The sequence below is a fragment of the Furipterus horrens genome, unplaced genomic scaffold (assembly GCF_987537825.1).
Source record: "Furipterus horrens unplaced genomic scaffold, mFurHor1.1.pri manual_scaffold_3, whole genome shotgun sequence".
NCBI lineage: Eukaryota > Metazoa > Chordata > Mammalia > Chiroptera > Furipteridae > Furipterus > Furipterus horrens.
In genome coordinates this window covers 141,437,306-141,461,512 of record NW_028327173.1, presented here as the reverse complement: position 1 = coordinate 141,461,512, position 24,207 = coordinate 141,437,306, and the positions used below count along the sequence as shown (strand labels likewise).

The following is a 24,207-nucleotide window of genomic DNA, read 5'->3' as shown; positions in this document are numbered from 1 at the left end:
GTTTTCTTCTATATAGACGGCAGGCATTATGGTAGTCCCTCTCTGAAGAGAAAGAAAAGAGAAATGCTAACATATTTCAGATATTTCATGTAGGCAACTTCTCAATTATAGTAAACTTGAAATCCCAGAGGCATGTTTGCAAATCTTACATAAAGAAATTAAAATAGTTTTCAGATTGGAAGCCATGTTATTGGGAATGATAGCTAGAATGCAACATTGACAAAACTTCTGAGGCTCTATGTTCAGCCTCAGTGGGAAAGAATCTCAGTAATTGATTAGTAATGCCTTCACTGACACAGAAGAGAAGAGTAGTGATATGTGTACTGTGTTTTGTCATTTTTTGACTAAGCTCTGGGATTCTTTTGCCTGCTCACTTTCTGGCAGTTCTTACTCACTGGCATCCTCACCAACTAAACAAGAAAATAGAAGAGATATAAAACTCAAACAGACAACTTTGGTAACAATTTTGATGGAGGAGTAGGGAAAACCACATAAGGCTAAAAGAGATTATCAGTAGGTATGAATCATTTATATACCTTTTAACTCCCACAAATAGAAAAAGGAAATAAAAAGGAAATGAATTCAAACATCTGTCTATAAGAAAATGGGATTATCTTATTTTCTTTACCCTTCAAGAAAAGACAGATAGAATAATAAAATTATGAGATTACAAAATGGAAGGCATTTGAAGAATCTTTGCCATTAATAAAACATGAATTTTATTTTCTAATTTCCTAACTCTGCTGTTGAATAATTAAGCAAGGACAGACATAGAAACCAAAGACATGGAGAGAAAGAAAAAAAGTGAAAGAAAAGAAAGGGTCACACTATATAACAAAAACTTCCCAATCATCCAAACTCCTCTCCCCACTCTTAAGAAAGGTCAACTGATAGCCCTTGGCTCCTGGCATGTAACTGTATTCCATTCCTCTTTTGATGTTCTCACCAAGAGGGATTTAACTGCCCTTTCCTTGATTCATTAGATGGTTACTTCAAAGAAACTCCAAAGAGGCATCGTTTGCCCAAACAACTCCCCTGTCTTAGTAAATCCAGACAAAGCCCGAAAAGCAATTCATCCTAAATTTCACACATTATTGTCTTTGGCCCCTGCCAGTGACCTCAGCCTACAATATTGATTACCACTCTGCCTCCTAATACGAATCTTTCAGACTATCCATCAGTTCCCAGAACAGGAGTTATATGCAGTCTAATACTGAAAATATTCCCAAATCCACTATTAGCCCAAGAAGTCAAACAACCTAGCAAACTTAGTCATAAATTTATTACCATTTATAATCCATTTCTTACCCAAAAGTCAAGGAAGGAATGGTTCATATTTAGCCTAGGGAGTGCTTCAAGGCAAAGTGCACTGAAGATGAAGATGGGGGGCTGGGTGAAAAAGGTGTAGGGACTGAGAAGTACAGATCGGTACTTACAAAATAGTCATGGGGACATAAAGTCCAGCACAGGAAATATAGTCAGTAATATTGTAATAACTGTATGGTGCCAACTGAGTTCTGAAAACATCAGGGGGAACATTTTGTAGAGTATATGATTATCTAACCACTAGTACAAAATATTACTGAATATAACCTGTAATTGAAAAAAAATCTTTTTAATTAAAAAAAAAAGATGAAGGGGGGTACTTGCTTTAGTAGCAAGTGCAGTAAAACATTTTATTAAATTAACACATGTCTCCAGCTACTCTAACATATAACAGATCATCTTTTTTCTCTTTTGTGATTTTTTTTTAACAAGGTTACTTTATTTTATGTTTTTTTATTGTTTGTTTTCTTTTTTTGTTTTTTTTTTAGAGAGAGGGAGAAAAACATCAACGTGCGGTTGCCTCTCCCGCACCCCCAACTGGGGGCCTGACGTGCAACCTAGTCATGTACCCTGACTGGGAATCAAACCAGCGACACTTGGTCTGCAGTCTGACGCTCAATCCACTGAGCCACAGCAGCCAGGGCCCTACTCTAACATATAAATAAGATCTGTGAGGACCCTATGAAAGGACAACATACAAATCCATGACAGTTTCCATATATATACAGTGATCTGAAGCGATTTTACTTTTCTTTCCTTCACTTTAAGCCGGCCATGAAATTTCACAGTGATTCTGGGGTGGGAGCAGAAGGAAGGCAACCTTAAGGAGGTGCAGGCAGGGCAGGCCTCGCTGGGGTAGCTGGAGGAGCAGTGATGTCAGAGAGCATGAGAGCTGGTCTGTGGCTTCCGGCTTGCTCAGCTCCCTCAGGCCATCGCCCGCAGTAGCAAGAGAGTTGGCCATCAGCTCAGCAGCCTTAGAATTGCCCTCAACATGAATGATGGCCGTCTTCTGCTGCTCAGCCTTTTCCACCACAAATGTGGTCCCCTCCACTTCTGGCTTCCACTAGTTCTGTGAACTTCTCCCTGAAGGTCAGATGCATCAAGGACACATCATCAAGGATGAGCCCGAAGGTGGCAGTTCGTTCTGTGAGGTCGTTGCTCACCTCTGGAGACCAGCTCTCTCTGGGTGATGAGTTCCCCAGCATCAAAGAGCACCACACTGACTTGAAAATCTATCTCTGTAGTGATGGACAGCAGCACACTTGTCACAGTCCTCGCTGATGCTGGTGATGATGCGGGGAAGCTGACTAGCCATGGGACACAAAAGGATATGCAGGGTGATGTTGACATTCTGTAAATCTTTGCTGCCAGTGATCTCTGGCACCTTATGTGGTCCAGAGTGGCAGTCAAAGATAATTGGTTTCTGGACCCAAGGGATGAGAAAGTGAGTCCCTTACTCGATCAGGATGTCCTGCACACCACAGAACCGGTCAAAATGACAGTTCTGTGCCCAGCATCCACATTACACAGAGCAGAGCTCACCAGCCTCCTGCAACTAACAAGGCCAGACTGACCTTGCCAATGGATTCAAACACTTTGTCAGCCATGTCTCCTCCTGTTGGACCCATTCACACTTGCTTTCACTCTGACCACATGAATTTCCCCTCCATATATTTTTAAAAGACTTTCAATGGCCAAAAGGTAAATAAGATAACTGACCAATGAATATGGAGAAGTGTTCAACATCACTAGCAGTAATAAAGCAAATACAAGTTAAAGAAGCAATAAAATGCAACATTTGCCCATCAAATCAGAAAAATAAAATCTTGAAAATATGCAATGTTGGTAATAGAACAGTAAGATAGGCACTCTGCTCTAAAAAGGCAGGACAACGCCAGCGTGTTCTTTAGCCCCGGCCCTTCATTTAGCGCCTGGACCTAGTAAGTTCCCATTAAATATTTGTTAAATAAATAAATGAAATAAGTGCATGGAGACTTGGCTGGTGGGAATATACTAAGTAAAATTTGGAGGAACAATTTGGTAATAAATATAAAAGTACAGGGGACAGTCATACATTTGACACTGTAATTCCTCTCCTAGGAATCCACTATAAAGGAATTCTTTAAAAATGCAAAATGCTTATCACATTATTAAAATATCCTATCCAAAAATGCTTATCACATTATTAAAACACTGAAAAATTATTAACAAGCCAAAATTAAGTAAATGAGAGTAAGCAGATGGCCCATTATCTGTACAGAATATCTCACAATAATTAAAACAATATTTATAAAATGTTTGAAAATATGGGGAAAAGGTTTATAATATGTTAGGCCTAAAATTATGTATCAAATATAGGAATTTTATTTAAGCATAGTAAAAAATAGTAAAAACGTTGTAAATTTTAACAGTATTTTTTCTGGGAGGTGATAAAGGATTTGTTTCTATTCTCATAAATCTCTCTATATTCTATATGACCATAGAAAACTTTTGTAATTTTAAAAGAAGTAAAATTCTATTAACAAAATAGGAAGATCACTTTCTGAGGAGGATTATTCGGACACAGCCCAAATAACATCTACAGGACATGTATTATACCTACAGCCCCTCACATCAGAGCTTCTCTTCTATTTTTCATTTTAATGTTTGACTATATTCAGGAAAGGTTTTATAAGTGCAATCAATAAAGCATTTTTCCATTTTCTTTTTATTTTTATTGAACTTATTGGGGTGACATTGGTTTATAAAATTATATAGATTTCAGGTGTACAAATCTATAACACATCATCTGTATATTATATTGTGTGTTCACCACCTCAAGTCAAGGCTACCTCCCCCCACCCCCTTTTCCCTCTGTTAATCACCATACTGTTATCTATGTCTATAAGGGTTTTTGTTTTTGTTTTTGCTTAATTCCTTTACCTTTTCACCCAGCTTCCCAACCCCCTCCCCTCTGACAGCTGTCAGTCTGTTCTCTGTATCTATGAGTCTGTTTCTATTTTGTCTGTTAGTTTATTTTGTTCATTAGATTCCACATATAAGTGAAATCATATTGTATTTGTCTTTCTCTGTCTGGCTTATGTCACTTATCATAATACTCTCCAGGTTCATCCATGCTTTCACAAAAGGTGAGATTTCTTTCTTTTTTACAGCTGAGTAGTATTTTATTGTGTAAATGTGCCACAGCTGTTTTATCCATTCATCTACTGATGGGCACTTGGGCTGCTTCCAAATCTTGGCTATTATAAATAACACTGCAATGAACATAGGGGTGCATATATTCTTTTGAATTAGTGTTTCAGGTTCCTTCAGATATATTCCCAAAGTGAAATGGCTGGGTCATAAGGAGTTCCATTTTAAATTTTTAATTAATTTGAGAGAGAGAGAGAGAGAGAGAAGAAGGGAGGAGAGAGGGGAGAGAGAGAAAGAGAGAGGGGGGGAGAGAGGGAGAGGGAGAGAGAGGGAGAGAAACATAATTTGTTGTTCCACTTATTTATGAATTCATTGGTTGATTTTTCTATGTGCCCAGACTGGTGATTGAACCCACAACCTTGGAATATTGGAATCACACTTTAATCAGCTGAGCTACCTGGCCAGGGGCATTTTTAATGTTTTGAGGTAACTCCATAATGTTTTTCACAGTGGCTGCTCCAATCTGCATTCCCACCAACAGTGCACTAGGATTCCCTTTTCTCTGCATCCTCACCAGCACTTGTTTGTTGATTTGTTGATGATGGCCATTCTGACAGGTGTGAGGTTATATCTCATTGTGGTTTTAATATGCATCTCTCTGATTAGTGATGTTGACCATTTTTTCATGTTTATTGGCCATCTATATATATGTCACCCCAATAAATTTAATTAAAAAATAAAATATTTTTAAAACAGCATGGTACTGGCATAAAAACAGACATACAGATCAATGAAACAGAATTGAGAGCCAGAAAAAAATCCATGACTTTATGGTCAATTAATATATGACAAAGGAGGGAAGAACATACAATGGGGTAAAGACAGTCTATTCCATAAGTGGTATTGAGAAAATTGGACAGACATGTGCAAAAAAATGAAACTAGACCACCTTCTTACACCATACACAAGAATAAAGTCAAAATGGATTAAAGACTTAAATGTTAGACTCAAAACTGTAAAAATACTAGAAAAAAAATAGGCAGTAAAATCTCAGACATTTCTCATAGCAATATGTATTTTTTTTAATTTAATTTATTTATTGAGAGAGAGGGAGAACAAAAAAATCAATGTGTGGTTGACTCTCGTGAGCCCCTAACTGGAGATCTGACCTGCAACCCAGGCATGTGCCCTGACTAGGAATCGAACTGGTGACCTTTTGGTTCATAGGCTGGCACTCAACCACTGAGCCACACCAGCAAGGGCTATTTTTTCTAATATATCTCTTCAGGCAAGGAAAACAAAAGAAAAAATAAACAAGTGGGACTACATTAAGCTAAAAAGTTTTGCATAGCAAAGGAAATCATGAATAAAATGAAAAGATAATCCACTGAATGGGAGAACTTATTCATCAATCACACATTTGATAAGGGGCTGATATCCAAAATTTATAAAGATCTTAAATAACTCAACCCCACCCCCAAAAAAACAAACAGTCCAATTTAAAAATGAGCAAAGTACCTGAATAAAGCGCTTTGATGATTAATTTTAAGTTTTTTATTTTAAAATTTATTAAATCTCAATTAAAATCCTTTTGCTACTCCTTTAGCTATTTTCCATTTGTTATTAGTAAAGATAGAAACACGTTGTCAGTATTTTAAGACAATTAACATTTTCTATATTAAAATATTTTTAATGTCTTAGCATAAAGTATAAGTTTATTAAACTTTTGAAGTTCTACAAACAAGTCTTCTACACTTTCTTAAAATTGTCTGTGTATAGCACCTAAGATAATAATTACTCAGAATAAATGAGATAATATTTGTGAAAAAGTGGTGTGTAACTATAAACTGCTATTTATGTATTATTTTTATTTTTTTGTCATATGCCATTTCTTACCCTATATTTATTTCTAGTGGCATGTTTCCCTCCCATTCTTTGAACTGTTTCATTTCTGTGTGTTTTCCATGGTGCTTTGCATATGCATTCTACAAATTACATATATTTTAATGTATTTTGTAAAATACTTTCAACCCTTCACAGGTAATTGAAAATATAAAAAGCTATTATAATTTTATGTAAAGTATATAAAAATGTAAAAGACCCTCTGAAATGCAAATCAAAATCACAATGAAAGGCTACTTCACATCTACTAGGATGGCTATAATCAAAAAGGCAGATAATACACTGAGGCTCTTATTCAGTAAGATCAGGTTTAGGCCCCAACCCCTACACCCACCAAAAGTAAGGCCTTGGGTTAATATTCTTACTACCATCAGATATCATTAAATGGAAGCATTCCCTATTTTCCTAAAACATGTACTTTGAATATAAGATGTGCAGCAAGAGTCTTTGCCAAAAAGAAAGCAAAAGAAAACCAAAGTTGCTGGGATTCTGAATATAAATTGAAATATGAGAATTATGTAATCATACAGAAAAAATCTATCAAGGGGTCAAAGATACCTTCCTTCCACTTACATTTGAATTAAGGAGTGGTAGTCAAATAGGACAGAAAGGATTTGTTTGCTGAAGAAAGAGAGGGGAAATCCTGCTATATATATAAGGTGTGTGCTCTTTAAGATTTCCCTTCAGCAGCTGCGCCATATGCAGTAGTGTGCTTGGCTGTGCTCTGTCAAGGGTCAGAGCCCAGAGGGTCTGGCTACTCTAATGCATATCACTTTATGCAAAAGTAAATACTGCTGCCTGGAATTGAACTCACCATTGCCATACCCCATTCCCCACTGTAAAAACAGGGATTACCCCTCCATCCTTCTTACGGAGATGAATGGAATCTTAATTTACTAAATGGAATAAAAAGCTTTAAAAAAAAAAAAGGGCAGATAATAACAAGAGTTGGAAAGGATGCGGAAAACTAAAATTCTTATACATTGCTGGTGGGAATATAAATGGTGTAGTGGCTTTGGAAAACAATCTGGCATTTCTTCCAAAGACTAAATACAGATATTCTATGACCTGGCAATAGAGTAGAATTAGCCAAGAGAAATTAAACATATGTCCACATAAAGGCTTGAACATGAATATTCATAGCAGCATTGTTAATAACAGCCAAAAGGTAGAAACAACCCAAATGTCCATCTACTTATGAAAAGATAAACGAAATGTGCTATATATCTATACAATGGAATATTATTTGGCAATAAAAAGAATAAATATTGAAAACAGTATGCTAAGCCAAAGAGACCAGTTACAAAAGACCACACATTGAATTATTTCATTTATATAAAATGTCCAGAACAGGCAAATCTATAGAGACAGAAAGCAAATTAGTAGTTATCTAGGGCTGAAAGGGATTGTGGAGAAATGGTGAGTGATTGCTAATGTGTATAGGTTTTTAGGGGAGGTGATAAAATGTTCTAAATTGATTGTGGTGATAGCTGTATATCTCTATAAATATACTAAAGTTCACTGAATTGTACATTTTAAATGGGTGCATTGTATGGCACGTGTATTACATCTCAACAAAATTGTTTTCTAAAAAGACCCAATGAGTAAACATTTTATATGAATTGGTAGTGTTACATTTTAGTGTAATTTTTTGGAAAGAACTAAGACACTGACAAAATATTCATATCTTTTCACTACTTATATTTCTACAAATTCACCTTCAAGAAATAATTTAATGAAAACAAAAAGCTTTGTGAATAATGGTGTTAACCACAATATTTTCTTAGTTTCAACTTGGAAACAATTTAAGTGTCTAACAATAGATTTAGTATTATGGTTCTTCTACATGCTAAAATATTATAATCTATTAAAATTATAAAGTTATAATTAATAAGAAAATATAAGAAGTTTGAAATAATCATAGATAAATATAGAAGTATATAACACATAAAATAAATGACTACAGTCATGTAAAAACACCTATATCTATAAAAAGAGTTGAGGCAGTTGGATTATGAAATATACTGTTGTATTTCTGTTTTCTTTTCTAGTAGTTTTCTTACATGAACCTTTCAATTAAAAAATTTAAGTTGTTATTGCTCCATTAAACAGATAGTAAGCACAGTGATCCAATACATTCAAAAGGTTACCTGGAGATACCTAATGTAAGAGCACTCCATATATGCGGGTAAGAATTTCAGACACTCGTGTTTAATTTCAAATCTGTGACAAAAAACGCTTTGATGACATTAGAGGCAACAAGGTGGTTACAAAGAGTCTAGTTCTTTTAAGTGACTGACACATATGCTACTTGTACCTCTGGCATATAGTTATTAGCTAGTATTTTCCAATCCACTGAAAGTGCAAGATATTGCCCTTGTTCTCCCAGGGCTCACAACTGAAAGTTACGCAATAGCATCATAATTAATACTTAAGTAGTGGGAGTGTGCACACAGATGCAGTAAATGTGGTTTGCTAGGAAGTGAATTGCGGAGATAGCAAGAAATGAAGGACAATCAGGGCAGAGAGAGATATACCAGTCTCTAGGGCTATAGCTACCGTGCTTTTACTTCAGAAAGGTTTAGCCTTCACATTACAGCTGCCCTCAGCAGTGCAGGTGTACAGGAATGAGTTGAAGGTAAAAAAATGCTTACTAGAGCCTTTGTTATTAGGCATGTTGGCAACAGACAGTATGTATGTATGTATTTATGTGTGTATGTATGCATTTATTTGCTTTGAAGGGAATGAGAAAACAAAATTCTTATAGGCAAAGTACAATAAAAATATTTAACACCCCCAAAACACATGTAACCTAAACTCTAAATAAAAATTTTCCAATGTCAACATTTATTGGTGTAACCTGGATACCTTACTCCCAAAGCTTGACCTGTGTACTGTGTTATCACTTATTAATGATTTCATCACCTTCTGACATATTCTTCCCAAAGATCAACTGACTCCTTGACATGAATTCAATCAACTTCTACATAAGAATTAAACTAAATGAGTATGCCCATGTATTTGTGACTCAGGTCCACCTCAGACTTCGAATCATCTATTGTTTTGAACTATCTTATCCCTTCAATTAGTAGACAATGAAAATGGAACAAAACTGTGAACCAGTGAAATTTGGTTACAGTCCTTCCTATCTATCCTTTTTTAAATTAATTGTTTTATTTTGCTTATCCTGAAGATTTAGAAACTATCTTTGAGTAGAAGGAAAAACAGCCATAGACTCCACATTCAGGAACAACTGTCACAAATATTTCAGTGGATTTCATTCCAGTCTTTCTTTCTCTACACAATTTGTGTTGTTATCCTGTATTATTTCTTCAAGGTACATAGCTGGGGACATAGGGTATACCTAATTATAAAGCCTACTTTCACCAATGACAGCTTGCTCTTCCATGAAGCACAACCCTGTTCCCCAACCTCCACCTCCAGTCAACACCTGGGCTCCTACAGAAAACAAAAATCACACTGAGCCATATACCCAGGCACTCTCCTCCACAGCCCACACCACACCCCAGTCTAAATAGTACCACTGCCCACCACTTCTGTTACTGCTCTCTACCTTCTAGACAAGACTCCCTGGATAATACTACCAGCCACAATCAAACACAGATTCACCACATCGGATTGAATACTGCACTTTACTTACTGGACTTCTGATGCTCCATCTCAGAGCCAGCTCTGTGGCTACATCAGTTTCTCCAGCCCTGATTCCGCCCAGACCATCATCTTGTGTAGTTCAGGTCCTTAAAGCACCACCGCACCTCAAAGCAGAGCCTTCTTTAATAATAAAGCCCTCACTGAAAACTGCTCCCTACTGTCCCTTTAATTATTCTCATTATGTTTTTACCTACAAGTGTGGGAAAGACAGCCACCTGCCAGCTCCTCAGCTCAGGAATTGCTCCAGGCCTGCCACCCCCCACACCCAAGTCCCAGTCAAGCTCCGCCCTTGTCAGCACTCCATGTATGGCCTCCTCAGCTGGTTTCCTACCTGTTTCCTACCTTCGTGCTCTTCAAATAGTTTTGTTCATACATTCAAGCTGGTTTCCCTGGGAACCTTCTCTGACCTGGAGGTCTTATCGGACACCACTGCTGGTGCCTGCCCTTTGTCTCAATGTTCCACAGGCGTGGACAGGAGGCTCCTCAGCCTCTGCCCAGCCAGGCCGGTAGGGTATAATTCCTAGGAGTCCCTGCTCATCCAAGGAGGAAGAATCAAGGATCCCAGGACTCTAAGGGAAGTACTGTAATAGGCTAACTTCAGGGCAGTGAGGTAAGAAAAAATAATTGCCCTCTCACTTCCTGAACATTTAGACATAAGCATAGATATAGAGAAATCATGAATATCTGAATATTTTCAAAGAAATTTTCAGAAAGGAGTTTACTATGTAATGTGTGGTCACTGGATTCCCGAAACCTGTCTCTGTCACATCTGTTCCTGTGCTGGAACAAGTCATTGTTGCTTCAACCACTTGAATCATCCAGCTGCTTATTTGTGTATACCACCAGAACTCCAGGCCAGCGTGAGTCTCTCCTTGCCTCATGACTGAAGAACTTAGGATTTGCTTCCCTTCCACATGACTAACAATGCTCCTTTCGTGAACACAGCCAGTAAATAAAGAGTAATGGCTGCTGCAATGTCTCGTCCAAACTATAAAGTCTGCATTTCTCATCACCTAAATGAATGCATAGCCCAAATGCACATACAGGACTATAATTAAATGAATGAAAATGATCCTGCTTTCACTGATCAGCATGAGATGTTTGACTGCTAGAAATCATCTTTTCTTTTTCGCCTTTATTTTGCTTATTGTGTTAGACTGAAAAGATGCAAACATTTATATAGTGACTGTTTCACCAGCCACAGAAAGTTCAGGGGTCTGGTTACTAAACATACCTTGAAAGATAAGTGACCTGTGCTCATCTTTGATTCAATGCATGATCAGTGTATTGATTTAACAAGTAATATTTACATGGTCATCAAAACTTCATTTATCCATTCATTCAAAATACTTATTAAGTACCTACTATGCCAGGCAAGATAACCAAGACAAGTCCCTGCCTTCAAAGAGTCCAGCGACCCATAGGAAAAATGAAGGAGTAAATAAAATCTTGGAATGTAAGTGTTAACAAGGAGAGCAAGAATACTAAGGAAATGAAGAGCAGAACTACCTAAGTCCCAAGGAGAGTGGAGGTGAGGTGGGGGGAGGGAGGCAGGGGAATCAAGAATGGGCTACTTCTCAGGAAAAATAACACTCATTATTTGAAGAATGAATAAGATTTAACTTGGCAAATTAGAAGGAACACGTACATGTAAAAGAATGTGTATGCTCAGCAAATGGCACATGTGTCACTATGACTGGGATGGGAGCCACTTACGGAAGAGAGAGGCGAGGGCCAGGTGGCTAAGGCCCTTTTGTACAGCTTGCTAAGGAAATTGAATTTCATCCTCAAGTAACAAAAGTATTTTGGTCAGAGGAGATGTGATTTCTTGTCAGCCCCCTTAACTACCTTGTCCCTGCCTTTGAAAGGCAAATGGTTCTCCCACAAGCCACATGCACTAAGCACCTGAAATCCTGCTGTGGACCACACCTGCATCTGGTAACTGTCTGGAACTGCTTATCTGTTTTCTCTAGACTTGCTCTTTCTTACTCATCTTTGTTTCTCAAATCCCTAAATCTAGTCTTAGCTCTCATACTGCTGCTTCTGGCCACATTTTTAGTTCCCTCTTAAGTTCTCTTTCCTTGCCACGTGTCACTGCTTGACTCTTAACTCTTTGTAGTCAGGTGATTTTACAGGATTTAGTTTCGGATTACAGATAATCCCCACCACACTAACCTGTTACCCTCTGTCAGCAGACCCATGGTTGCAACACTGTTCAGCTAGTCTCTCACACTCTTAAAATAATAATCAGGTTTCTCAGGTGGTTCTTACTGTGTAAGAATTTCTCAGGGTGGATGGGGATTGTAGTCCCTTACCTTAAAGATACATATACACGTGGACAGAAATACTAGAGGTCTAACCATAATTTTAGCTATGTTCCTGGTTTGTAGTTCATCCTATGATTTTCCTTAGCCCTAGCTACTTGAATCCACATTTTACAGAGGAAAAATAAAAAGAGAACGAGGTTAATTTTCTTGCTGAAATTCATCTATAGGTTAAGAAGCCTACTTTTCTTTTTTTTTTTTTTAATTCTATTTTTTTCATTACTATTTATACCCTTCTGGAAGCCTACTTTTTTACTTTTCTTTCCATCTATCTGGTTGGGAGAACTCTCTGCTATTTTAAAGTATCCTTGGCTCACATTAATTCTTGCTTCACCCAATGACAAAACTTGGAAAAAAATTTGATATACACTCAACTTCCCACAATTAAATTACTTCTGTTCACTATTTGGTACTTCATTATTCCAACCTCTCCCAGAAAAAACTGCCTATGATAAAAGCAGTAGCAAGAGGGAAATTCATATTAAAGCCTAAACATGATTATAACCCACAAAGGCACATCATACTAAACATGAATTTTTCTATCATGAAAAATATAGAATAATGAGAGAAGGATAGGCATTGGATTTAGAAAGATTACTATCCATCCACTTGGGCAGGTTCTTCATTTGTAAAATGGAGATAATAGAAATTGCCCCAAGAGTTTTGTGAGGATTAAGAAAATGAAATATTTAAAGTACTTTATATAGCATTCAAAAGGTGGTTGTTAATACTTTTATTACCATTTATACTACTACTATTACTTTTACTACAATAACCAATGAAATATGACACTAAAGTCAATGACCTACCTTTAAGATGAACTAATGAATGATCCTGCAAGAATTTAGAAATATTCTATTTGAAATTAAAGTTAGTCTCATATCCAGGGATATCACTTATATATCAAGAGAGAGAAGAGAGTATAGTGTAAGGATAAATTAAAAGACCTAATTTTGAGACTATTCCAGTAGTCAAAGGGGGCTACTGGCAGGTCTTTAGTAGTAAAGTTTCTGGGTGATTTATATAGGAAAAAAGGTTTTAACTGTTGAGTGCTAGCAAAGAACCTACTCCCCTCTACCAGCTCCCACTAGCACCCAGCTCCCACTCAAAAGAGAAAGAAAACAAAACCAGGTGCCACTGCTGGAAGCTATACGCCCTCAGATTCTGGCAATAACAACAAAAACATTTGTAATTTCCTGCCATAAAGAAGACAATGCAGAAATCCTGCATCTACTTAAGAGTAATTTAAAATCTGGAGGTTACAGAAACCATAGCTGCATTCTGATTACTGGCATTCTGAGAAATATGGAGGTTGTCTGTGAGATTTACAAGGTGCATTCATTTCTTGGAGTATTCTTATTTAACTAGGATATGCTATTGAACATCTTTTTCCCAAAACAGTCTTTAAACTTTACAATTACTTTTGGAAAATCTCAGTACAAATTGAGCTCAATATTTGTTCCTTGCACTTCAATAAATTTGAATCTACTTCAAAGATCAAAATTTATTGATATATAGAATAAGTAAAGTTAATAAATGAATCATTAATGAATAATTCTGCTAAGTAAACACAACTTCTGATATGTGCTTCACCTAAATCTACTAGAGATAATCATACTGCAAACAGTATTTTGTACCATTTTGATGAGCTAGAAAGTGCACAAAATCTCCTCAAGGGAAAAACAACTAAAGCAAACAATGGATAAAAATATACTCAGGGATATATAGCAAATCAGTGTTTGAACTAGGAATAAAATTCGGGTTGTCATTCAAATACCTGTTATTCATCTAGGTTATTGGTGGTGGGATGGTAGCAGGGAAGGGAAAACATATTTTCCCCTTTATGATCCAATAAAGAAAATATTTATTTTCCCACATCAAAATAAATATGTGCTGTAAATTTGGGCCAACTTTTCTAAAACTGTTTTTATTCTGTCATAAGATAAAATCATATGAATTCTAAGTAAATGTGAGTATATATGCATATAAAAGCACTTTAAGAAGTGCTTTTACATCACAGAACACAGCTTGCAAACTTAAAATGATCTGACTCACTGCCTCATATGCTCTATACAAAACTCCAGCTTTTTCTGTTTTAATTACTAGTTCCCACTAAGCAATTATAACTCATTAGCTTTATTAATAACTTTCCTCATAGTTTAATATCCACTCTATTTGGAACTGTTGATGATCCCCTGTTCAAACATGAAGATTCTCAAGGGCATACTAAGAGATATTTTTAAAAGATTAGAACAAACCAGAAAAACAGATTATAATTGCCAATAAGCACAAACAAATAGGGAGAAATTGGAGAATAGAAAAATGTCAATGTCTCCCTTAAGGCTGAAATTAATTTATTTTACACAACTTATTTTTCCTTGGTAACTTCTCTAATATGAACATAAAGTTAGACAGTCTCTTCCTCACTACCACAAAACTATTTACTAGGAGTAGGGGATTGGTATTATAGGAAAGAAGAAAATCTCTTCCTCTTCCATTTTAATAATGTCCACATCAAATATTAAAAGCAAAGAACTTGATTTAAACAACATCCATATAAAAGATTAGATGCAAAGTGTTTTTATACACTTCAGCTAAATAACACAGATTAAGTATTTCTCGATATTGATATAGCTTTTTATTACATCAGTCTATCTTTAAAGAACTATATAAAATCTTCATATAAATACAACTATTCACATTCACACTCCAAAGTCTCTATGATGAAAATAATCTCTCTAGATGAAGATTACTCCTAAGACTTCCTTTATAAATAAGTAAGCAGGCTAGTCCTAGGCTTTGTTCAATATAATTGAATGAATATATTAATATTCAAGGAGTATGATTCTTAAAACTTGAGATCAGCAGCCCTGCGGTCACAACTGGAGGACACCTGAACCAACTTGTCATGTGTCAAACAATGACCTTCACCAAGAACTTTTCTTTCATGATTCAGCCTATAAACTCTAGCAAATTAAAAGCATTTATTAAATAAAGAGGAATTTCAATTCTGATAATCTGGATAGATTTGTCTCTACTTTAAACAGAAACCTTTCTTTCCCCACCTGCAGCCAAGAGCATGGGCTTCTGCTTTCAAGCTTACCTTCCTCTGGAGCCACTGACCTCCTGTGTCGGCACTTCCAAATCTTGGGAACTGAAATCGACTGACCATGTCTTGGGTTATAGTGGTAGCATGCGCCCATGGTGCCAAAGGGTGGGGAGCCTGTGGCAAACATGATGGATTCTCAGGCGAGCTTGAGATGAAGGAACGTGTAGAAGATGCACTTCCCTTTCTCCATCAAGGAGCAACTGGTACAGTGCCACCCGGGAAGAGACTCCGCCAAACATGAATGAGTCAACCTTCCGTATGCACAGTGGGCCAGACAGGTTTCACCACTTTACGCTCATATTAATGACAAAACATTTTTTTAAGCCAACAAATTTTTCAAGAGCTTCTTTTTATTTTCTTCCTCTTTCAGGGGAAAGAAGTAACAGCTTTGATTTTCAAAAGATGTTTTCAATTAAACAGATAAACCTAATTTTTTTTACTTTTCATTTTCTTGAATCATTTCTCAAAATTAAGCCCTATAAGAGCTGTTCCTTATTTTATTATAAAACCAAATGATTCTACTCTGTCTTCAAAAATGTGGTAGGAATTTCAGTTTCAGATTTTGAAAATCAATCTCCTTCTCTGCCTCCATAAAATGACCCCCAACATTACATTTAGCCTTGCATGAAAATTTGAACTATGTAAAATCACTGTATAATTATCTTAATAAGACTTCATGTTTGGACTGAGCCTTTTATCTAAAGAGCTCAAAGCATTTTGCTAACGTGATCTTAGTAAACTTCACAACACCCCACTGAAGAATGCAGTAGTAAGGATTATTACTATCAATTTTAACAGGTGGGGAAACTGAGAAATTAGCGATTACATGACTCAATTCAAGATCATAATGCTAGCTAGCTGAAGACACAGTCTGATTCGGGACTCTAACCTCTGTTTTCAAGGACATATCCAACGGACCAGAGGAGAGCTTCCAGTTGAAATGAAAATTAGCTTTCACTTCTCAGTATTTGTTCTTTTGTTCTAAGGCTTTAAAAACCATAAAAATAATGCAAATAAAAATTATTTTGTTTGCAAATAATTGCAAATGTGCTAACTCCAGTCTCTTCCTTTTCTTCCTTACCCTTTCCAAAAGTCACTACCATCTTCCCCATCAGTGCATCAGGCCACAGATGGTGCTTATTTTGTCTGTATAGAATGGTTAGCCAGTGCACTTTTTTTATGCCCCAGGAGGAAAGAAGTTTCAACGTTGGCCATTCTGTGCATGCTCACTATGAAATATTCAAACAAATCAAATTGTACAATGCAGAAAAAAAAAAATTCTCATGCTGCCATTTCCAGAGGTTACCACTGTTATATGTGGAGGTATATGAATACACACATGTAATGAAGCCAGACATTCTGTTCTACATATTGTTTGGGTTGCCTTCATTTTCCAGTTTTCCTTGGTCGTTATTCTTTGTTAGTTCATATATATGTACACCATTCTTTTTCGTGTCTACATATCCACTCTTATGAATATATGTACAAGAATATACAAAAATGTGTTTTCCCCAATTCCCTTTTACTGGACATTTGGGTATCCTTTTCTTTTTCCGTCTTACAAACTGCAATAAATATCCTTGTATGTTAACATTATATGTTTTTAAATATATTTATTTGGATCTACTTTCAATATTTTGCATGATACAGACCTCTTATTCATGAAAATACACCTGTCACTCTATACACTGAGATGCTGGTTGTATTGTAAGCCTGAAGCCTCAGATAGAAATCAGTTTCCGCTTTCTTCCCATCTCTGCTTGGCAGAGGTTTTGGCTTCATCTGGAGGACACTATTCTGCTTTGTCTATGTGATCCCTAAAAATGTGAGCTAGAGAGCCTTCCACACAAGAAAGATGGAAGGACAGCTAGTTGATGTAAGAAAATAAAACATAATCACCCATGTATGACTCACAGCCCACTTTCTCCAAGGCCCAAATCAACAAAAAATTAAATCCTGGACTTTTACCAGGACAGAGTGGTGGGTCCTATGTTTTGGGGAGAAAAAGGGATTTTACAAATAAGACTTAGAGCATATGCCTAATCTAAGTTTGAGCACCATAACGATTGATTACGTTGTGCCTCTGCCCCCTCAGACCAAATAGGCGGTTCAGTGTCATCTTCAATTCAATGCCAATATCCTTTACGTTGTTTTGAACTGTCTATAAATTGAGAGCCCAAAGAGAATGTTTTACTCCCTTGTTTCCAGTGGTATTTGCCCTAGGATCACATTTATTTCTACTTGGATATCCTATGTCTATTATTTTAGTTCCCAATAAAGCACATAGTTGACATTATACTTTCTGTATTTAAAAAAACTGAAGGAAAAAAAGAAGGAACTTAAGGAGGTCATCATCATTGTTTTTCCTATTGATTAATTCACTTACTAAATATGTACTGGAAATAAACAATGTGAATAAAATACAGTCCATGCTTTCAAGGAGCTGACAAAGAAAACAGGCAAATAGAGAATAACCCTCCCGAAGTGCAGGGAAAGGTTCTTGGAAACTGTTAAAGTTAACTAAACAGAGAAAGAAAAACACTTTCTTGCCAACAGAATGAAGCACAGTGTTCTTGGTCATGTGAAGCCTAAAAGATTTTAACATCTTTAGCTCCCCTCCCCAGAAAAGTAAAAAAGCTGAGAAGCCTTATATTCCAATTTTATTTGTTTCTACCCCTTCTTAAAATGTGTGTTCTCTAAGCTCAAGTAATTAATTGTGTTCTTCAAAAAGAAATAATTTTTTAATCCAGTGATTTATTAATAATTTTCTCCCAAAAGTACACATTACAGTGGGAAGAGAAGGTAATTTGCAATAAGTTTTATAAAACTAATATTGATTTTACACTATGTGTATTAGGCTCACTCTTATGTTTTTATTGCTTTTAGGGAGATAAATGAAGGGAAAGAGAGAAACAGACAGACAGATATTGATTTATTGTTCCACATATTTATGCATTTATTGGTTGTTTGACCAGAAATCAATCCTGCAATCTTCATGTATTAGGATGACACTATAACCAACTGAACAACCTGGCCAGGGTTAGGCTCACTTTTTAAATGCTTATCCCACAATAAACTTCATGCATGTCGGCTAGGTGTCTTGAGAGTATAAAATACAACAGGATCAACAACCAGGTCAATATCCTAACATCACCTTCTAAATAGTTCCTCTCAACATTTGAATCTAATGGCTGCTGACAACACATACAATGTGTGAGAGAGGAACCTTGTATCTGTGTCAAGTTCATGAAAACTGAGTTGACCTATGTTGGCCTGTCCTACTTCGAGTATGCTCTTCCAAAGAGCTGAGAATAAGGAGCTTTGTTCTAATTGCTGCCATGATCTTGCTATATAATTGAAAAAAAAGAGGAAACTTATTATATTTCCTATTGTAGAGATGGTAGAAGATTGGCCTAGTACAGGCTATCCAATTTTAATAAAGGACACTAACATTTATTTAGTATGTACTAGGTGCCAGACATTCAAACTAAGCATCTCCATAGTCTTAAAACTAAAGCTCAAATTTTGGAATCATTTAGAATCCCTCTTTCTATGCCAGTATGTTAAGCTTTGTGAATCTATTTCTACAATGTTTTTCATATTTATCCCTTTCTTCCAAGGCTCTGTTTTGAGTTGTCATCAATTCATCAATTGCAACTACCATCAACTGACCTTCCTCATTCCAATCTCTTGTTGCCCTTCACTCTGTCTGGTTAATCTTCCTGAACCACAGCTGGGGTCATATCCTTCCTCTGTTCAAAGGTCTCCCATGGCTTTTCATCATCTATTAAATTAGGTAAACACTCCTTCAGATAGTACTCAAGACCCCCTACACTATCTAGTATATAGATTTGATTCAATCAGTGTTTGGTGAATGAATACACAGCACAGAGTGGATGCTCACTGTATGTGGCAGTGGTTCTCCAAAGTAGCGTCAGAGCATATTAAGTGTTGAACATGTCTTTAAGAGATAAATAACAAGGTCTAGGATCTGTTTAGCCCTAAAACCAGAAACACGACAGAGGGAAACATTAAATCTCATATAGCTGGGCTGGAGATATGGGGAAGATCATTGATCAAACAGAGGTAACTATTTGAAGAAGTATGGGCTTTACACAGACTCAGATATCCAAGAAAGATATATCCCTTCCATGACTCCTCACCCCAGTAAAAACATATTGCTTTCTCATCTGGCCCCACTGAGGAGTGTCAGTTAGAACTCTATATGTTGTAACAGAAATCCAACTGAATTGACATAAACAAAATGGAATTTATTAGCTCATACAACCAAAAAGCCTAGGGTTATAAGCACAGCTGGACCTACCTACTCAAATGATATATGGACTCTCTGCAACTTTTGATCCTATTTTCTCATGTGTAGTCAAAATGGTTATTAAGAGCTTAAGAATTATACCCTTCTACCTTAGTAACCATAAGTTGCTAAGAAAGTGTCCGAACTGTTTGAGCAAAAGACCCAAGGATTACTCCTCATAGAATACAGTAGTCCCTCTCTATATCACGGTTCACTTATTGTGGCCTCACTGTGTCACGGATTTTTTTAAATATATTTAATTATTTATCGTGGATTTTTTCGCTATATTGCAGGATATTGTGGTACTGTATACGTATGGTGTTAAAGTTGCGTAGGTTTAAGAGTATAGAATAAATGTAAGGTTCCTACTTCATGGCGGGGTCTGGAACATAATACCCGCGGTAAGTGAGAGAATGCTGTAATTTAAAAAAATGTGTCCATTCCTGAACTGATCATAGTAGCCAGGTCCTGGGTAACATGATCTCCGTGAGATCAGCCTCATCCTTAGCATATAAAGTGAGAAAGTGAGACGTGGTTCCTCAGCCCTTGCTGGGAAGCTCAGTTGGTTAGAGTGTCATCCAGATACATGAAGGTTGCGGGTTTGATCCCTGGTCAGGGCACATAATCAATCAACCAGTGGGTGTATAAATAAGTAGAACAACAAATCAATGTTTCTCTCTCTCTCTCTCCCCTCTGTTCTATCTAAAAATCAATAAGTAAAACAAAAAAAAAAAAATTCTTTTTACAGAAAAGTGGCTCCCCATGGGAAAAGTAGGGTACTAGGACCAAAGGGGAAACAGATGCAATGTGAGAAAAAACACTGACGCCTATTGTATAACGTTCTGATATGTACAGTGAGACGGAAGGGATAAGCTTCTTGTTATGCTGTTACAGCTTTTCTGTGCTACTCGTAGCTTCTGACTGATGAGGGAGCCCTCTGTACATTTCACCCACACTTGTCACCTTGTTTCTTCCTCAGTAATGATTTCAATGACCCTACCACTCAGCAGGAGAAGGCAGCTGCAGCGGCCTTATGGACTCACCCACAGGGACTGAGTATTGGGGTTTCTCTCAAGTTCCCAAGTGATCTTAGTGTGTAGCCAGGGTTGAGAATCACTGGGGTGAAAAAGCACTTGGTCTTTACCACTAAGACATACAAACTCTGCTTAAATCTTACAGCATCTGTTTTGTCTCAATTAATACTCTGTGTTCTGGAAGACAAATTTGAGGCTGCTTTCATTTTCAGCCACTTATCCTACAAAGTTTGGAAGGAAAAAAGAGTAATATCCACAAATCAGATACTAGACTCAACAGCACTCGTTTGCACCCGCTCCCCCCCCCCCCCCGCATTATATTCTTTGCATAAGATCAGTTCAATAGGAGATGGGGGAAAAGGGCAAAAGTAGGTTTAATTTTTATTTCTTATAATTTTTTTTTTTATTTTGGAAGAGAGATGAACCACAGAGCCTTGCTTGCCACAAGGACAAATGTTCAAGTTACTGTGTGTCATTAATATCTATTGAAATCAGAAGCAATTTAATGAGGTTATATCCTGAAATATACAACTGCCTTCTCAAACTCACTTCTACCCTATCACAGAATTCTGAGATAATTTAAAGGGACTGAGTTTAGCTGTATCACCCCTCTTTCTAAAACAGCACGATGCCATACAGCAAGATTCTATCCGGGGAGACCACATGATACAGCAGAACACAGAGTTTGAGTCCCTGATGCAACACTTCCCAGCTGTGGGCACTCAGCTTAAAGAAAGTTAACCTGAGTCTAATTTCTGTCTGTAGAAAGTGGAAGCAATATATAACCTTCCTCCTAGACTCTTGAAGGGTTTACAGACAATGCACATAGCAAGCTGTCAGTAACTGTTAGCTATTATCATTTGGGAAAGTAAATTTTTTTAAATCAAGTCTTAAGGATTAGTTCTAAATGAAAAGTTATACCAATCCTGGATTGTAAAGGGCAAGACACTAGAATAAGACATGTAAACAATTATTTAAAGGAACCATCTAATGCAGTTTACAAATTAGTAATGTTTGGTGTTTACGCAAATACCTCTTGCATTTAGATATCTAAATTATAGTTAAAAAAAAAATAAGAATAGGGTTCATTAAGTGGTCAACTCTGTGTGGTGAAGTTTTCCTAAACGCTCCCAGTTTTAGTGACTGAGATATTTTTTTCTCTTTATGTGAGTTTATGAAGGAACTGTTTCATTAATATTAAATATCTAAATGTTTAACTTCCTAAGTAGGATTGATTGCTTATTTAAAGCCCATTGAAAAATGCCAAATTTCTTTCTAAAAACCATCTCTTTAATAATTCATGGTTAAAGCTCTTCTTTGCAATAAGTCACTAAGCTGGGACAGTGGCCTCTAAAGATCTACATATGAGATAGTGATAATAATACCAAGCTTGCAGTGAAGTTTTGAAAACCAGATGAGATAACATAGATGAAAGGGCTTTGCAAATGATAAAGCTCACGCAAACATTCCCCTTTAGCAGCTGTAGTTGCCACAGCCGCTGACTAAAAGGGATTTATCCCTGGTCACATGGAGTGCCCATCCTCCTCAGGGACACAGCTCTGCTCCAGCACCATGTGAGGACATACAGAGTCCTAGATTGAGAGAAGAGATAAGTGGAGTGACCAAAGAAGTGACACCAAGAAGGAGGCAGGATGGGGGTCGGGGGTTGGCCTCAAGGATGGGCAAGAGATGGATGAGAGGAAGGAAAAGGGCCCTGCAGGCAGGTGGTCCATCCAACAGAGCAGCAGAAGTGCTCACTGACAACATGGGGTGAAGTACGGAGTTTGTGCAGGGAAGCAAAGTGTGAGGTAAAGCTAGAAAGGGAGGTGGGTACAGATGGTGGAGAAGCAGTGCCTGTAACATTCAGTAATTTTTCAAGTAGGCCAAATCTACACTGGTTCTTTAAATAAAAAAAATTTAAAAAATCTTGAGAGTCTCCTGAAGACTTTTATTTATTTTAAAAACTTTTATTTAATCTTAGAGAGAGGAGAAAGTGGGGAGGGAGAAAGCAAGAGAAACATTGATGTGCAAGAGATACATCGATTGATTGCCTCTCTTTGAGAGGCTGCCTCCCACACACCCCCAGCTGGGGACCTGGTCAGCAACCCAGGCATGTGCTATGGCTGGGAATCAAATCCGTGACCTTTCAGTTCACAGGCCTGTGCTCAATCCACTGAGCCATACCAGCCAGGGGTCTACATCTATTATTATTCACTGAAAAATTATATTACTTATATTCAAGGTTATCATTTATCAGCCTCCACAACTCATTTAAAAAGTCCCACAGATAAAGCTGAGGGTTCTTCAGCTTCTGCTTATTCTTGAGTAGATCAGAGAGAGAAAGACAAGTAGCAGGGAATCAGCTGAAAGGAGAGCTGCAAACCCTGGCAGCATGCCCAGAATGGAGGCCGTTCAGCAGGCGGAAAGAGGAGGCAGTAAAGCAGCAATGTGGGCTGCAGGCAGGTCAGAGCAGAAACCAGGGAAAGGAAGGCAAGACAAATGACTGTAACCACCAATTTGCAGGGCCATGAAACCTGAGCTCTTCTGGATCTGCCTTCCTGGTGAGTCCTCTGGCTCCAAAACCCTGGAAAGGAAAACTGATACTCATAAAAAAACTGTGGCTGTGTAACTACAAAGTGTGATAAATGCTTCATCTTGATTAAAGGCAGTGGTTTTTCTGATAGAAAAAAAGCTCTGGCTGGTTGACTCTGTGAGAGGTTATAATGCGTGGTTAAACGTGGGAGCTTGAGAAGACCGCACAACGCATGTTGCAAACAGACATGCTGAACTTCAGGAGCTGGGTGGGGAAAGGCACATAAAACAGGGTCGTACCCATAAGGAGCAAAGGAGGAGAAGGTGTCACATCCTACACCTCAAACCGAGAAAGTTAGGCTGGACCTGTTTTTCTTAGGGACTGTGGTCTCCAAATGAATCAACTGGTTGGCTGGATCATCATAACTCAACCACAGATACCCATTAATTTTCAGTAATGCCAAGGCTAATGCTCCTCTAGCTTCAGCCTGGACCCTGAGACCCTTTAACCAACTCTATTCCATCCTTACAAGGACCATCACTTAACTTCAGTCTCAAGGGATGGACCAGAATAACCAATAAGTGGAGTCAATAAGTGAATGGACATCTAACTGTAAACCAATCACTATTACTTATTAAATGAAATCCAAGTGTAACTGTCTTTGTTAAACTGAATAAAGATTTTTTAAATACTGGTGAACCTTTTAAAATAGCAGTCAAATCTGCAAATGTACTAAAGCTACTCAACCAGGAGAGAAGTTGAAATAAAAAAGCTCCCTTCTCATTCACTTGAGCAAGCTTCTCCTTGGGGCTGTGAAACTCCCCCTTGGGCACAGGCTATGCTGAGCCCAGGTGATTTCAGGA

The 24,207-nt window shown here is 37.3% G+C and overlaps 1 protein-coding gene and 1 pseudogene across 1 annotated transcript in view; both read right to left on the bottom strand.

Moving 5' to 3' along the window:
* The window catches only part of FMN1 (formin 1), a 393,756-nt gene that overhangs the window by 331,592 nt on the left and 37,957 nt on the right, over nucleotides 1-24,207 (bottom strand). The window lies entirely within an intron of this gene.
* Nucleotides 2,090-2,933, bottom strand: LOC150016224 (prohibitin 1 pseudogene; annotated as a pseudogene).